This window comes from Monomorium pharaonis, chromosome 5 (assembly GCF_013373865.1).
Source record: "Monomorium pharaonis isolate MP-MQ-018 chromosome 5, ASM1337386v2, whole genome shotgun sequence".
In the NCBI taxonomy this organism is placed as follows: domain Eukaryota; kingdom Metazoa; phylum Arthropoda; class Insecta; order Hymenoptera; family Formicidae; genus Monomorium; species Monomorium pharaonis.
The window spans coordinates 7,904,563-7,923,026 of NC_050471.1; the positions used below are offsets into that span (position 1 = coordinate 7,904,563).

The 18,464-nt window shown below is 34.5% G+C and overlaps 2 protein-coding genes across 3 annotated transcripts in view; one reads left to right on the forward strand and one right to left on the reverse strand.

Annotated features, from left to right (window-relative positions):
• The window catches only part of LOC105830998, a 134,211-nt gene that overhangs the window by 67,405 nt on the left and 48,342 nt on the right, over nt 1-18,464 (reverse strand). The gene's annotated exons all lie outside the window — the stretch shown is intronic.
• The window catches only part of LOC105830995 (trichohyalin), a 39,481-nt gene continuing 27,575 nt past the window's right edge, over nt 6,559-18,464 (forward strand). Inside the window, exon 1 of the mRNA XM_036287115.1 lies at nt 6,559-7,526. The gene's annotated coding sequence lies outside the window, so the exon portion shown is untranslated. The remainder of the gene's footprint in view (nt 7,527-18,464) is intronic.

Below are 18,464 nucleotides of genomic sequence, written 5' to 3' on the forward strand. Positions count from 1 at the left end.
CCGAGATTGACAATAGAACGAAGTTCTAATAAAATTTCTAACTAACAGAATATTTAATAATTCGATATATATTTGAAAAATATCTTTATCGAGGTATTCATATGACTTTAACCCACTATAATACAGAAATAGTAATCCATACATATCCAAAATATATTGTAAATAAAATGTAATCACAATCGATTGCAAAATTATCAATGAACAATCTTCCATTAAAATTTTGAGAATAAACATTTTACGTTCTGTGTGCGGGATTATTTTTGTACAATGCGTGGTGCTCGTCAATCAAGCTCGTCTCTATCACTCCGAGCTCTTTCACCGCCCATATTTGCGTGACGTACCCTTGAACCTAATCTTCGCGATTGCAAACCGAGGTCGGAATTACACGATGTAAATTTATGAATAATCAATGGCTCTCGAGTTTAGCTGGTTTATTCGAAATGCTGGTTTATCAAGATCAGAGCTATATATAGAGTGTCTCATAAGTATTACCATTCATTAATTAGACTGTTTTTTGAGAAATTTAAATCTTTTCTCAATTAGAATATCAAAGTATAAGTAAATTTGGAGTAAGAGAAAAAGAGACTAATAATTACTTGCATATTATATTTTAAAATTAATAAAATAATATTTCATGTAAAAGAATTTTAATTTGAGACTCAAAAACAGAAATGTTTAGATTTAATACAATATTAATGTATAATGTTATTAGATTTAATATAATATTAATTTTAGCATATAAAATTTACAAAAAATATCACACTTAGGAATTGAGTAAAAATTTATAGATAAAGCGACGACCGATATTGTGGAATACGACATATATTGTGAAGTATGAATTTAGTTTTAATCCTCTAATGCCGTCGCTAATCCTTTATTGATCTACTGTTTCATTCTTGATATCCGCAATATCCAACGGCAAATATCATGGATTAATAATAATTTTTACATTAAATATAGACCAAAATGGATTGAATGAATGTATTGGAGAATTTAATACATGTACACTATTCTAGATTTTTAATTCTACAATGCATGCGTAATCGATCTGTCATTTTAAAAGCAGTCGTTCATATTTTACATGATATGAAATTCAATATTATTAATTTCGTGCACGCTATCTGTTGACCCAGCTTGGCAGATCTAAAATATGCTATGTTGGAAAATTGATAGATAAATTAACCGTTTGAATTTGAAAATTCGGAATTGATTTACGATCGGGTGCTTGTCGTATTAATACGCAAGGAGGGAATCGACGGAAATCTGGTGCGGTTGCAATTCGCGTTCTCGATTGAAAATAAAAAGCGAACGTGTACATGTCCGCCGCAGCTCTCTCGCGTATCGACAGGCCAGATGCAGCGACGACCGCAACAATACCGAACTCGTTATTTTCCTTCGCTGGTGAAGATTAATTCGACCGCGGCCGATCCGCACCCGCGATTCGCAGAATTAATTCGAAGTTCGGCGAGATAACGAGATTATTTAGAGTGAGTGGAAGAACAATATTGCGCCGGCCCCCGGCGTTTTTCCTCGTGAGTGATGAATTCATGTGTAGGAACGTGAATCATACGTAAGTACAGACTATGAACTTCGGTCGCGTCAATTCTTAATAAATCTTAAATGAACAGAATCTTAAACGAGAACAAATCATCAACATAAAAATTAAAAAGAAAACCCGTCTATCTTGTATTCTGTATCTTTTTGCAGAAATAAGAAGTAAATAAAACGTAAAATTTAGACCTATGGAAGCTTATGGAATCGGTCTGAATTAATCGATTAGGTAACATACGAAATATTCAACAATGTATATTGCACAATTATTGTATGACAATCACAAAAACAATTTACACACGTGCAACACATAATCCCGCGAGTTTTCTTGATTACCAAGTAATAAATTAAATCGACTTGTGTTGGCACCATGCTGTTCGCTAACGTCGCTAAATAACCGGTTAATTATTCCGTTAACAAACGATTTAATTAATTAATTTACCGTGTGGTTCTAGCGCAAACCGACGCTCGCGCGCGCGTACTCATTTTCATCAACGTGGACTTGGCGCGATCGTTAAACGCACGCACATACAAGCATGTACGAGCAGATGCATTCTCACGTGCAAATTTAACGTGTCGACGTGCTCGCGTTACGTTAACGTTCTCTGCATCTGGGACGACGTTAGCGCGCGCGCGCGCGTACGAATTCAGAGTCGGCGGTATCTGGATGCATTATCGCATCATTGTTCGCGCTGAAACGCGCCGGGAGCCCACATACACGCACCCACCGAAACATTATCTTTTCGTGCTCCGAAACTGTCTCGCTGTTCTCGCGGAGCAGAGAATCGTACGCGAACCTCGGCCCGGGGGAAGACGGAAGAGCGATAACGAATATGGCGAGCTTCCTCGTCGCGGAAGAGGAGACGGCCAAAAGAGCGGAGCGAAAAAAGAGCTGCGCGACGATATAATTACTGACAAAACGTGTGGAGAGTAAGAGCTGCCAGCAGCGTGCACAACGGCTGCAGGGAGAATACGAGATTAGCATTTCAAATATATAAATGCAAGATGTAACACCGACAAGAACACTGCAACGAAAACAAAAAGAAAAATGCCGGATAGATATTGTAATGTGACGCTTTTCGCTCTTCGTCGCAAGGTCCAATTGCGGAGACAAGGTTTTGATCCGACATTGTAAAAAGAAGTATGTAAAACTACATAAATAATATATGCAAAACTTACACAATTGATAGTGAAATATATAAAATGTTTTAATATTTTTATTTTTAATCGTGCAAATATATCTTTATATGAAGTGAAAAATTATATTTGTACAATCAGAACTAAAAATACAAAAATTTTATGTACTTCCACTATAAATTGTGTAATTGTATATAATTTTTTTACACTTTACAGTATATATTATCCCGGAAGAGAACGCTTCGTGATTACGTAATTATGTTTTGCGCAATTCTCTTTCCTTCTCTTAATAGCGCAATTAGTGAGTAATTGTTGTAAACCAATAATCTTTGTATCGATGACGTCTCGTTTGATCAGCGGACCGTAACAATGTAGTAGAAGGAAATTGTTGCTGTCGAGAAAACGAACGGGCCTCAACGGAGGCAGGAGCGCGCAGGTTTCGTATCGTTGTTTTTCATTTTCGCCTGCATTTGGCGTAAAACAGATATTGTTGCTGTCGCATTAATTATGCAGCAACCTGGCCGACGAGCACCGAAGCACGAGCGAGACCTGTTGAAAGCAGCAAAAGCAAAGGCGTGAAATGGAAATGCTCCGCATTAACCATTACGTGAGATATTCTTGCAGGCAGAATTGTCTAGATTTTAATGAGATCGGCGACCTTTATTTCATTCAATCGTATTCATGAAATTAGCATCTGTCTCTCTTTTTTTCGAAATCGTCGATGCCATAATATTGAATTAGTGTAAAAGAGATTTGGCGTGGCTCTTATTACGGTATGTTGACATTAGCAAATATTATGGAAAATTAAACATGAAAAAGGTGACGTCAAGAATTGTCTGTAACAAAAATTTTATGCCATTTACAGTACTATTTTATGCTAGCGAAAAAGAGTCATAAAAAAATATTTGCGTATGATTATGACGTGCGAGTTTCCGAAAGGAACAAACAACTGCTGAATGTTGTAAAAAACATTTGTGATAAATTTTAAAATTTCCATTGTTTTTTTGCGGAGGCCATTTTTTTGTTCCATTTTATACATTATAATCTCGCGAACGTTTTTTTAAATTTATTTTTACGTAATACAAAACATTGTAAATGACTCACATGGTATTAACTTTTTTCTCTATAGAGATTTTGACGTTGCTTTTCCAACAATATATATAATTCGCCATAATAAGAATAATATAAGAATAACATTATCTCTTCTAAGACTTTTGCACTCATCTCATATAATCTCTTTATATTCTATTCATCGAAATACCGAGATGTAAATTTATACTACTTGCGTAAATTGCCGACTACGGTTTGAAATTTTATTTGTATTATTCAATTGTTACAAGATTCTGTAGCTACCAATCTGCCGTTAACATCACCGTCAACATTTATTGTATTGTTATAGCCATGTAATCGTCCTCGGACGATGGTAGTATGAAAGCAGTTATCTAAATATCAATTGTTAATGTTTTATTTAAATATTTTAGAATTAGCTTAATTCTCTTGTGCCTTTATTTCTCTCTTGCCCTCTAATTATTTTACCCACAACGGTCCTTTCTCTACTAATTTGGTAAATTAAATTACCAGGTATTTTTTGGATCCCAATGCTTCGGTTTTATTTTTAAGATCTGGCACTCAATTATCATTTGTCATTAATAAATTATTCTTATATGTATGATATCATCATTTTATAGAAATCGACAGTTCTGATTATAAGATCTTCTGTCTAGTCTATAAATTCGATACAAATAATATAAATTGCTGCAACGATAAATTCAACGCTTAAATTTGTTTTAAAAATGACACGATTCAGCGACGATCATGTTACGATGCCAGTTAAAATGCTTTGATATGAATGACATATGTTTGCACACAGCGTAATTGCAAAGCAATTTATTTAGTAGACATTCGGTAGACTGTTGTCAGCTGTCACGTGGTTTTTTCACGCACAAGAGGAGGCTAGCATATTTAATTCTGACAAAGAGCAACAAAATTAAATTGTCATCTCAAAAAATTAACTGTGAACTATATACTCGCTGCATATATAGAGTGAAATATGTGATCATCCGGTCCTAGGTTGTATTTGCTCGAGAAGAACCCGTTTAAAGTAAATGTTGAATAAAAGCTGAATAAGGGACTGTATTTGCGTAGAGTGCAATTAACTGATGACTGTAGTCCGACGAAATTAAATGTATTAACTGTAGTAAGTGAAGTGTGACAAGCCAGTGAAATTATTATAACTTGTTAAATTTAACAGCAAAAAATTAAAATACTGGAAGTATCACAAAGTAATTAAATTAAATTGCAAAAAATTTGTAATTGCATCCCGTATATTTTCCATTGAAAACAAGCCAATATTTTAATTTTATTTAAGAATGAATAAAATTATTGTGTGTACAACAAATAAATTATTTGTGCAAAACAAATGTTTGTGTAAAACAAATAAATTATTAAAATTGTAAAAATAAATTATTGAATAACAAGTTTGTTAAGATAAACTAATTCTTTTATTTCGATGAAAATTTTATCGGAAAATTAAGGTCACTAAGCGTGTTACCTTGTACATTAACGAGATTGTAAGAAGAAGTTAAAACAAACTATCTTGTTTGAAACTTTTGTCATCATTTTTTCTCACAGTTAAGATAAGAAGCTCTCAAGTTCATGAGAAAAATCTCTTGTTAGCCTTTGGCGTGTGAAGATAATTTAAACAATGTACATTGACTCAGTTTTAAGAGAATTTAATGCCTCTTCTAGACATTTTCCGCTTATGAGCATAAATACGAAAACTTGTTATCCATAATTTTACACATAAAATTAATTATGAAAATACATAATTTTCAGCTTCAAAATTAATTACTGCAGTAATTAATTGTAAAATTATTGACACATACACAATATGACATTAATTCAGGAAAAGAAAGACGATAAGAAAGTATTACAGCATAATTTTTTATCGCAGATATTTTATAATATAAAAATTTTATTATAATATTTATTTATAAATATCGAAATAAGAAAAAATTTAAATGCAATATTATATATCTTTTTTTCCTTCGTCAATGTTCTGAAATGTTCATGTATGACACATCGGTTTCTTTATTGTCGATTCCCGCGACGTTGATTAACTCTAATCTCAGCGTACCATATCTTTCTATTCGTGTCACGATACGATCATCTGGAGAGAATGAATTCAGTTAACTTCAATTAAGGTTAACCAGAGGCATGTCAGAGTCAGAGGCATCGATTTCTAAAATGAACGTCGTCAAGTGAAGTGCGTCAATCATTTCATAAATTGCACGAACTCATCCGTTAAGTCTAAGTTATATGAAACAAAATTCCTAAGCTGCTTTTCAACAACATAACCATTTTTCGAATGACGTGATAGATGTATTTTTTCGCGATTTTACTTAAATACTTGGAATAAGCTAGTTATATATATATCAAAAATATTAAAAACTTAAATTAATAAATAAAGTAAAAATTAATAAAAATAAAATACTATTTGTTGATTGTAATACGTAAAATAAAAAATTAAGTAAAAAAGTAATTTTAAGTAAATATCTTATTCTACAAGTTTTGCTGTAAATTTATCAATAATTAATTTGTAAATATATGAGAAGTTATCTTCTACAATTTATTAATGGTCTGTCGAAAAATCAAATTTCAAATTTACACTCTCGTCCTTTTCAGATAATGTAGAAAAATTTAAGTTAATAAAAACAGTAACAAAGTTGCAAAATGTGTCCGATTCCGGCTTTAGACTTCAGGCTTTAGACTTTACACACGCGATGCGATGGTGGGTGGTAACGGGTCGCAATTGCGTGGAGGGAGAGACGGCCACATGGCAGGGGAATAATAACGACAGCCAGACTGACACACACGCGGCGTGCAAAGAGCCATCGGAGACGAGAGACGTGAGCCTTTATAAATCGCGAGGATGCACGCCGAAGCAGTGACACCTCGGCCGACGACGGTGAAAAACGCGCGGCCGCGATTGATCAGTAGTGGCGAACGCATTTTTCACGCTTGAGCATCGTAAGAGTATCCACGGGGCGCGATTAAAGACGCAAAAGTTTCCAACAAATGACATCGCGAAGTTTTCCACTGATGATCCAACGGCGATCGCTCGCCTTACATTTCCCCCGCGAAAAAATGATAAAAGATTCCTCCCTTCTTCGAGGGAGGAATTGAAATCTCGACTCGAAGAGTAGTTTGATCGCAATTAATTTGCTGCGCTTTCCACTAAGTTTCTTCTTTGTTTTATCGACCTCGGGCCGGCGTTTCGATCAAGGTATTTGAAATAACGAACCTCTCAAGGTTTCTAAAACGTCAAGAACAATATCGACACCTCGGCAAACAAACATTTCGCCCGCCATATTGCCGCACTTTAACCGTGTAAGGTCGATCGTTCACGTCGGGACCATTCAATCGGTTAACTTCCCCGGAAACTGATCGACCGGAACTCACCGCCTCGAGGAAGATTGCGAGATTCTTCGAAACGACTAGTACGACGCGCTTCCAGCTGCAGTAGCATCGATCGTTGCAAATTGGATTGCCGTTAAGACTGAGCGGCGGGGACCACCTCGGAGTCGAACAGACTTGGTGCTCAGTGCCGCCAGTATCAGCGCGAAATTTCCAGCGAGAGAGTGGAATTTCGGAGTTCGGAGCGTCGCGGCTTAATTCACCACGGGAGAAGCGCACGTCTAGCAGCACCTGGGATGTGCAGTAAACGAGCGTGACTGAGAGAAAGAAGAATACGACGAGCTGTACGTTGCGCTCACGGATGAGACTTGTTAGCGGCGGGCTCGTACCGAGAGTCAGTTAGTGGTGATCTTGACAAACAGGCAAGTACGATGTCTTCGACATAAGAATGTCCAACTATAAATTAAATTAAATTAAGCTTACAACTGTTTGATTAGAGAAAAATATAAAATGTCATTTCGAAACAATTATATGTGAATTATATATCCAATCTATCTCTTACACTATCAAAGAGCATAAAAATATAATTTATCTCTTTCTGTTATATTTTTCTTTAATACGAAATTGTAAGCTTGACGTACGACAATGATAGCACATGCGACCCCATCTGGAGTTGACTTTACTCTGGAAAGATCTAATAATCTCTACGATCACACAAGTCCCACATGATTGCATATAATTAAACGTGGCTTCACTGATAGTCGCGCAGGAATTTATACAGGGCACTTTAATTACGTTATCATAAATGAAGATCAATTGAAAATCCTATTAGAGCATTATGCAAATTTAATAACTGTTAATTAACATGTACTACGAAATTTCAGTGTGTAGCCACGTAGCTCTGTTGACGCAATTATCGATATTTAATTGCTTTGGAATAACTAATTAAGAGATTTTTTCAAATATTTATACGTTTTGTACGACATAAATTAAGAATGAATTGATGTTTATTTTCTGTAGGGTTATCCAACGTACGATAAAATGCGATAAAAAGTGCACTGCGAAAAGAACTAACATACTTAATCGCCAGTTTTGTACATTATTTTTCTACTTAATAACTCCACAAAAGCATGTCATAATATTTAAAAATATAATAACTTTTTAAGTTATAATTTAAATAGATAGTAACTTTAAAAAATAAATTAAATATTCTTACTTGATTTACATGACATGCAATTTTTCACTTCTTATTAAATTTTAATAACTTTATATATGCTGATTTTAATATTTTCCTGACAAGCTAAAATTTTTTTAAAGGTCAGAATCAGAGTTAGAGGTTCAAAAACCGTAAAAAAACATTTCGTTTTCACTTGTCTCTTCGGGAGTAAAATCGGTCCATTTTACACATCGTCCTTTATTTAAACTGTAGAATTTATTAAAACAGATTTACGAACTTTTTTTTTCTTGTTACATCCTGGTATTTATAATTGACATAACTTTTTTAAATTCTTACATAAAAGAAATTACAAGATTAAGCTATTGTTTAATAATGATTTATACTCATATAATAATGTATTTAAAAAAAACTGAAATTGGAAATACTTGTTAGAGTGTTGAAAAATCAAATTAAATGAAACCATTAGTATGTTAAAATTAATTTTATATAAACTATTTCTGAAAACAATATTTAATAAAAGTCATAGTATTTATTTTTAAATTATAAACATCTGGGAAAAGCATCTATATTGAAAGAATTAATAAATTCGTAGAAGAAAAGTTTCCAGTAGTATGACAGGTGTATCATTACCTAATTTAATAACCGGCAATTATACGCTATCTTACTCTCGATATAAGCTAACTTCCGCCTCGTTTGATCCCGCCGACGTTATATTTGCTATATGTAATTATCGCGAATTATTGCTAATCAGTGACGGTAAAACAGAAAGGAATCTACGCGAGGCTATTGCTCCTTATCGATTTGCAAGGAAACAGTCTATTTATTGAAATATCATCGATGCGTCGTTATCACGCGCGCATTTCCGACCGTTGTCTCCCCCCGTTCTCGCATGAGTGAGATTCTATAATTACGAACGTATAATTACGATGGAGTGGCGCTTTGCCCGAGGCGACAAATACTGTCACATATTGCGACGCCATATGCGACTAAAAGCTGCCGCAGCTTCGCAAAGAAACATAGTATAATTTTGTTTTTACCGAGACCAATTTCTTCCACCATCTATCTTTTACATAAATTAGGTAATATAAATTCATGTTCATAAATTAAAATAAAAAAATATGCATAAAAGTTAAATTATTTGCAGCTTCAATCGAGATTTCATTAAGGCAATATCTAATATATGTAATATACATATCAAGATTTAAAGTGTGATAAAAATGATATGAAAAATTTAAAATTCTATTCTGATTTCATAAAAATAAAATTAATATTTGACTACATTAAATTTTACACTCTACGATATATATTATTAGACTTTGTGTTTTCGTACTCAAGAAATAAAATGAACAGATGCTCTCCATGTAAATAGTAAATTGATATACCTTGCTTTTATATGAGTATATCTGAGCCAATAGGAATTGGTCGTTTATTTTTCATACGCGAAAAAATATACACGGCAACGATGAATGCAGCAATGATCTCATGGATTGACACGTTCGCTTCCATGCCAGTGGTACACGCTATTAAGTCACGACGTTCCTGACTGTCATTGGGAGCATATGTCGTTATGTCAGCAACGTTGGAGCCCTGCTGACAAGGTCGCGCGATTTAATCGTGGACTTGTGAAACGATTCCTTCGAGGTTGCGTCAACGCAGCCGTGTCGAAGCATCATCGTAATATAAATAATGTTACAGATCGCGGCTGTCAGTCACATTTGTAATGCATCGATGAATGACATGATTTGAATGCATCGATGAAAGAAATTGCTGTGTTGAGTTATGATTTATCGCGTGGAGAACGTTAATAAGATTTATTTTGTTACGAGATAATAAATTATTAGGGCAATTAGAAACGCATAGGTGAGATTGCAAAATTAAGGCAAATAAAGTGAAGAAATTAACTTCACTTGTGATACTTAGAACCAAATTCGTTACAGAGTTCATCGTGTTTCCACAACGTAGTAATTTCTCTCGCGCGTACTCTCTTTTTATTTAGTTATAATTCCGAAGTTGAATACGATTACAGCGGCGATTAATAAAGCGAATTAATAAAATGACGACTGCTGCAATCATAAATAATAAATTCATATATTTTTTATTTAAAAAAATTATGTAAAAATACCTAATACCGAAGATCTGTGCTAAATACTGCAAACAAGTTTTACTTTCTTGGTTTTACATATTGACTTAATCCACAGTAATATACGAGTATCTTAAAGCATAATTCCCACATTTGTTAAATTTTTTCCTGATGAAATGGATATTTTTTATACTTTATATACACTTATTTCTCTCAAGTACAAAGATATCGTAAAAATATTAAAGGAAGCAAGTTTTCCTAAAAATATTAAAGGAAGCCAAGTTTTTCCCCTCTCGTTTTTTCTTCACGATGGATCGTGGTAGGTAAATGGTACTCGACCTTACCGCGTTGTTATGTTGCCTTCGAGCGAGTCTCGAGAAGCAGATTCCAACGAGCGGTACGCACGCGTTGAACCACGCGCGCGCATGTAAATGAACGATGCATCGCGCGGCTTATCGACAGCCCGGCGTGTTCGTCCGAATCGGTCGAAATTTTCTCGACGAGCCGATTGCACGACGCGCTCTGCGAAATCGACAATAAATCCCCGGGCCGAACGCTAGAGGGAGAGGGAGAGGGGAGTCCCCTTTTCTATGTTGTATCCATGGGCGCGAGCGTAAGCGAACGGCTATCAAACTGTCGCGGATTGCGACAAAAAAATCTCTCGCGCGCCTTGGACCCATCCTCCTCCTCTTCCTCCTCCTCCATCACCTCCACCTCTTCCGGGGATGTACGCTTATCGATCAGGGAGTGCACCGTATAGCCTGGTAACGCGGTTACGTCACGTATATAAATGCTAAATATCCGGGCTGTGTTCGAGAAACATCGCCCTTTCTAACTGGAGATGGTTTCGTGTTCACAAATTGCTTAGACGATAATAGAAAGAAAATTATATTTGTGTTATTGATCGAATGACTAAAATCTCCCTCTATTGTTTTGGTGTGCTAGGTATTTGTTAAATTATGTAAGTAGAGTTACATAAAAATTGGCGTAAAAAATGTTTTTGCGAATTGTATTTGAATGGATTTAAAAATTGAAAAAAAATGCGCATGTTTTACAACAGTGTATTGAGTATTGAGTTTGTAATAGAGGTATGTGTGTATCCTCTACCCTTTTCAGATATATTCTAGCTAGTGAGAGTTGTATATGATTCAATGTATGGATGTGCATCTTTCAGGCAAAAAATTGTCAAAGGGGTGTTATGGGATAAAACGTGACATCAACATGATACTACAATATTATCTAGCTTGTGCTGCATAGGAAAAAAACAAGCCATTACTCAAAAGAAAACAAAATTTGATTGACATAAAATGTAATATTTTTCTCTAATATTTCGCATTTTAAAATGACAAAATCAATCAAATTTTTATTCACTCAATAAAACACTTATATATCAAGGAAAACAAAAATTTACTACTTATATAAATAAATTAATAAAAGATTGAGATTTAAAAATAAGATGATGAAACAATGCGAGACAATATTCGTGTAATAGGATTCTCATGCGCCAAGCGTAATTTAAAGTTAAAGCGCGAACGAAGCAAGACGCGGAAACACGTGTCCACATGTGTGCATACTGCTGAGCAATGATATTCAAAATTTTCAATTTCCTCGATTGCATAAGCAGATCCTATTCACGTTATTTACTACAACTGTCGATATGCGCGCGTGAAATCTCCAAGAGATATCGCGCGAATAGAAAATGAAACTAACATACACTTCAAAATATTGCTTTAACAGATAGGGAAGTGTATGTTACTTTGTTATTATCGCATGCAGCATGAGAAATATAAAATCTCTTGGCAACTTCGTGTATCAGAATTTTTTTTTTTTAATATTGTCATTTTGTTTTTAAATAATATTAACTTAAACAAAAGTTAAATATAACATTTTCAAAACAAATGTAAATTAGAAAGCCTTAATTAATGTGTTATCGCAACATAATCAAAATTGAAACGTCCAAGAAATTTGGGAAATTGGTTTCTTGTTAGTTTTATATGAAAAAGTTGTGAATATAGTTTTTATTTCTTTACTTATCTAAGCAAATCATTTTTATTGATATTAATACAATGCATGTTTAACTTCCGAGGAAAGAATTCCGAATAAGGAGTGCTGCTTTAGTCTATGCCAATATTGGTGACCTTCCTCTAAACATACATCTTTACGATAAAGATGTAAATTTTTAGCGTAAGGCACTCATGTATATTATCTTTTATCATACTTATAGCTTGAACTATCATATATTTTCGAAACATTGCGTTTTGGTCATTTTTATACATCTCTGCTCTTGCGAAAAAAAAAATTCATGAGAACACAATGAATAAAAGTGAAATACATAAATAATAGAATATACAAATATTAGATAATATCTTGTGTTCTATCTTGTTACAATGAGAAACACGAAATATGATGCGCGATCAATAGTTGGTGTTACATACATTGCGCGCGTTATAGTATAAATGCAACAACAAGTATAAACACAAATTATCGTTTACGAAAATTACGAAATAAATGCGTTTTACGCATAAACTACAATTTTCTCTCGCATTTAATCGAGGTTGTATTTTCATCGACGCTATATGAAACGCGTTCTTTAGACAAATTTACATTTGGGCTTTCGGGCGAATATGAATTTTCGGTAAATATGAAGCAACGACAATGCCGATTGACGACAAACTGCTTTTTGATTGTGTTGTATAATCGAGTTATAACGAATATTTCAGATCCCTTTCATATAAATTTTCAAAATGTAAATACATTTTCTAGAATTCACTAAAATACGCTCAAATTCACGAGGTGAATCCCTCTCTTTCTCTCTTTTGTAATCCGGAAAGGATATCATTTTGTCATTACTATTTACGAGACATTCTGTATGTATGCTTTGAACATCGTAGATCTGGTAGTTCGTGTGCGAAATATATTTGACCAAATGCATCTGCAAGTCACATAACGCTCGTCAATCTTTCAGCGGTTATGTTACGGTGTATACTGGATATACTCCCCAGATAACGTATTAGTAACAATGCAAAAATATTTTCACTGTTAGCTGCACATTATTTAATAATGTTTAATATTACTCTAATGTATTTTATGAGAAAAATTTACTGAAAGCATAAATTATACAGTAAATAACGTAACATAAGAAAGATATATAAAGAAATAAAATAAAATAATAAACAGTATTGTGCAATATTGAAAAAGTAATTTTAATATTTTTACTAAAAAATTCAAAATAATATTTAATATTATAACAATCTCAGCTTTATTAGAGTAATGAAACAATTTATTACACATTCATAAAATTTGAGGGAATTCCGAAGAAATAACCGAGAGAATGTTCGTCAGGTAATATAAATCAAGACACAAAAGTCTCTTTTGTTTTCATTCTCCAGTAATACCTATGGTTTTTGGATGTGACCATTGCGAAAGTTTAACGGCTCGTTAGAGCGGTTGAGAGTGCAGGAAATGACCGGCATCTGCGGAAATCATTATTCTACAAGCACGAAATTTGGCATGGATTCCTTCAGTCCGGCAATTTCCGAAACTCAAGCTGTCCATTCAGATTCTTTATTTTTGGAGTCTTTTTTTTAAAACTGTATACCTTAATTCATATCACTAATAAATATTGTAATTGATATCCTCAAATAAAAGCTTGGATAAAGGCTTCATTCATGAACAAAGGCGACATTCATGAAATCTCACAGTCATTTAATATTTTTCTTTACCGCAAAACGACTCGTTCGGAAAAAAGTGCAAATTTTTCATTTCCCCAATTGAATGAAATGTACAACGCAAATGTGCGCAAATGAAAAAAATTATACAAATTACACATTTTAGGCTTTATTGGGCTAAATTGCGTTTACGTGTAATCGCAATTTTCTTTATCGCCGGTCTTTATTACCGAGGCAAAAACGATTCTTCGGCAGAAGCCGTGGTTGCCCCGGAGAAAGCATATTTCACGCCTTATCCGGCGAGCACATCATACAGAATGTATATATGTTTGTATGTGCGGAGTACAAGAGAGACCCTCCTTACAATACTCACTCGCGCGCGTTGATAAGAGCGCACGAGTTGCTCGGCCGCGAGCCGTGATAAGGGAGGTGCCGAAGCCCATAATGACTCGCCGACCATAATCTAATCTGTCTCGCCTTGTTTGTAAAACGCCCGTACAGTCTAGTGTTCAATGAAATACCGAGTCCAAGAATAGCTCGGCCGTTACAGGAATGCGTATCTTAACGTTACCGTACCCTTCGCAGAACGTACGTGGAAAACACGCAAATATATATACGTTATTGTTCCCGCGGATGACAGGACCGCACGCTCACGTATCGACTCTGTGTCACTCCCCTTGTTACGCGGAATTTTTATATTTAATAACACGCGAACCGGCTGCGGCTGACGTTTATAATGGAGATACACTATTTCGGATACATATGAATACGATGCGATGTGTCGAGAGAAAATTTCGATCCTAATTTGCGCGTTTAAAGCAAATTTCCGCCAATTTTGCCAATTTTTTTTGCAAATGCTCGCTAACGAATATCCAATGGACGAGAGCCATAAATATTTAACAGCTCGTTAAAAATACATTTGTTTCGTATCATCAAACAAGCAAGAATATCGAGAAGGTGAAAGAGAAAAAAAAATTTTTTAACAGCTCTTTAAAATGTATCTCTACCTATCTGCTTCAACAGCACAAAATGTTTACCTTGAAATTTAGTCACAAACGCGATTAAATTGGACAGAAAATCTTTTCAAAATTACACTCCTTCAACTTTATTCACCGATCGCAACGGAATCATTCGAGATCGCAAATTACAGAATAATCGAGTGAACAAGAAAATTGTATTCTAAAAAAATTGATCGGATCGAGATCTAGCTGTATATTCGGAACTTAATTATTCGAATTTGCCGAATTTGCATCTATTCCCGAAAACGTTGGCCGTCCCCGGTGTAACCCAACCGTGTACAAATTTCGATTTGTGACGGGGTGACTCGTATGGCGCCTCGAAGCGAGCGCGATGGTGGTAGGTTGGTTAATTATCCGCGATTACGCAACGCGCAGGAAATTCGCCTGGATGCAGCGACGAATTTCGGGGTCGTTTGCCGAAGCCGTGCTTCTGCTGTAGCAGCACGAGCAAAATAATCGTACAGCGTAGGCGAGATAATCAGCTTGTTATAAAACGACCAAGTGTCATCCAGCAAAGGATTTAACGTCTGCATTCGAATTTTTATGTTCCTAATAATACAAGTGAATAAACAATTAAATTAATGTCTCAGAGAATGTAGGGATTTTTAACTAGAGTATAAAATATATTAAAATGAAATATACATGCACTATAAAGCCTCGAAAGCCCGCCAAAACAAATTGGAAAATGCAAACAAATAACCCACGTAATTTCGAACAATCGTTATTGTGTTAATACAATTAAATTATATTATAAAAGAATAATATCATAAATAAATAATAATTTTAATACATATGCACAAGAGTTAATTACACATGATAATACAATATAATAAACTTCCGTGTAATTATGGTATTATTTTCGACATTTTGTCGACATCGCATTGTTATCGAATGCTTCGCTGAACAATTTTTCCCCCCTTCCCTTTCCCATAGTCGAAGTGTAATCAATCGTTACGATTTGTTACGAAGTCAGTAGAAGTTATAACAGGAGAAGCTTCCGGGAAGAAAATTAATTAAGAGATCCTGGCCATAATATCCATTTACCGCGTCTCATCGTGGTTCGACACTCAACACACGCCGTTGACTTTGATTGATACGCGCGCGTTTCAATCACACATGCAATTAGTCCAACAAGCTCGCGCGTTTGTTCGCTTGCTCGCTCGCGTATAATATGAGACGTAATTTTTCATTTGGCTCAATGAATATCATAGCAGCTTCCTGCCGACGGTGACGACGCTGCCTACGTACCGAGGCTGTAATAACCGTTGCAGTAGATAAGCCGGTCGTGTCTGCTGAGCGTATCATTGTCATGGGCAGCACATTGAAAACAACGTCGTCTGCGAAAGTGAATGTCACTGAACGCTCGCGATCATAAATGACTCTGAAAATTCATCGATCAAATCGTTGAATAAGTAATTTTATCGCAGTGTCAAAGGATTTTATAATATTCTATCATTAAAAATTATTGCCAATTTAATACGCGTCTCCATTGACTGCCTAACTATTTTTACATACAACATTCATCGGTTGTATTTAATATACCTAAATTATAAATGCTAGCTTTTTATTTTGATATGCATGTTAATGCTATTATTAAAGTCATAATTATAATCATATTAAAGAGTATTGTATTATATGTAATATTTTATCAAAATTAAATGTTCCAAATTAATTTATTATGCCAATATTACAATGTAATCCAGGATATGATCCGCTACTATTTCACGGCCGAGTGAAATAGGACAGTTTAATAAGGCGCGCTATTGTTTCCGAGAAGGTATCGCGTCTGGCCGTTAACGCCAGACACTGTTTGGTACGTGGCCAGGAAATGACAGCTTTAGTAGCAACTGTGCCGTTGCACAATCGTAGAAATCACGTGTATGCTAATTGCAGTTCCGCCACATTATCGATCCGACCGACCGAGCCGAGATATCGGCTCCCACCTTCACCTAGATCGATCGCCGTTTTGATATCTCACTGCCAATCCTGATGGGATAACGACGACGAAGCCGCCGCATCGTGTTACCACTGCGCAGCGTAAATCGATATTCGATAATATTAGCGTTGTCACTTATCGAAGACGTGTCCCCCGAGAAGACGATGACTACCGTCGCGGAATATTTCGTAATCTTGTTTAGGCAAAAAAAGGCCTGTTTGAGATTCTTTCAGGTCGATTTGGTCACGAAAGACAGCTTCGCTTGGCTGAAATCATCTTGACAAGTTACATTGGCTAGAGAATGGATCGAATTGTGTTTCATAATACAAAACTGACATTTGTCACGAATTGAAAAAAAAAAATTACTTTGAAGCTTAGAACCACACAATTTGGAAAATCTGTGTTAAATTTAATATAAAAATATGTACCGCATGTTTCAAATCATCTACTTAATTTGTTTTTGTTAACACAAGCTGAATATAATACAACGTTATGTAAACAAATTAATATAAAAAAATGTGATGCTTTGATTGAATTGACGCAATTTTATATGAATACAAATCATAGAAAGATATTTTACCAGTAAAATTAACATTTATAATATGTTAACATATTATACATTTTATTTATTTATTTTAGAAGTAATTTTAACATTACATGATTTTCATGTTATCTGTTTATTTATTCATTGTATTATTTTAATACTAAAAAAATCACAATTATTATGTATCAGTATAACAAAATATTCAACTAACAAGAATATATCACGTTAAATTAATACTCGGATATGTTAAAAATTTAACACAAAAATTTTAATCAAAGTTTTAAATACAAAAGTAGATAAGATTATATTTTGGTTCTATGCGTGAAATAAAATTCTTTACTAAATCGTTGCGCTCATGAAATATTAATATTTTGACGCCTTTCTAAATCAGCCAAATTTTCATTTTTCCATTTATTGTCAGGTTGGATGGTAGGTATTAAAAAAAAAGCAATTGGATAGGTCTGTCGACCGCATCCGTCTGTGATTACCGCCTGAATGTTACCCACTGTAACCACTGTCTGTACATTACTGCTGTAACTACTGTCCGCGTATTGCTGTTGTGACTACTGTCTGCGCGTTTCTACTGCAGCTACTGTCCGGAACACAGATTAGCAAATCAAAGCCTCGCTTGTGTACAATTGCAACTGAATAATTAATATCGTTTTGTTGTTAATCCTTTGAGCTCTAAATGACATTCGCGTTTCCGACAAATATATTACAAAATAATTAATTATATAAATCGCAACTTATTATATCCATTTACAATTTATCACATACAAATATCTCATTTAACATCAACCTTAAATATTATATAATTAAGGATCAATTCTCTATCTTGTGTTCCAAAATAATAATTTAAGAGTTAGAGAATGATTGATTACTTGGTCGTAAATGTTTCATTTATAATTAACAAAAAATAATTGCATTTTTAATTTT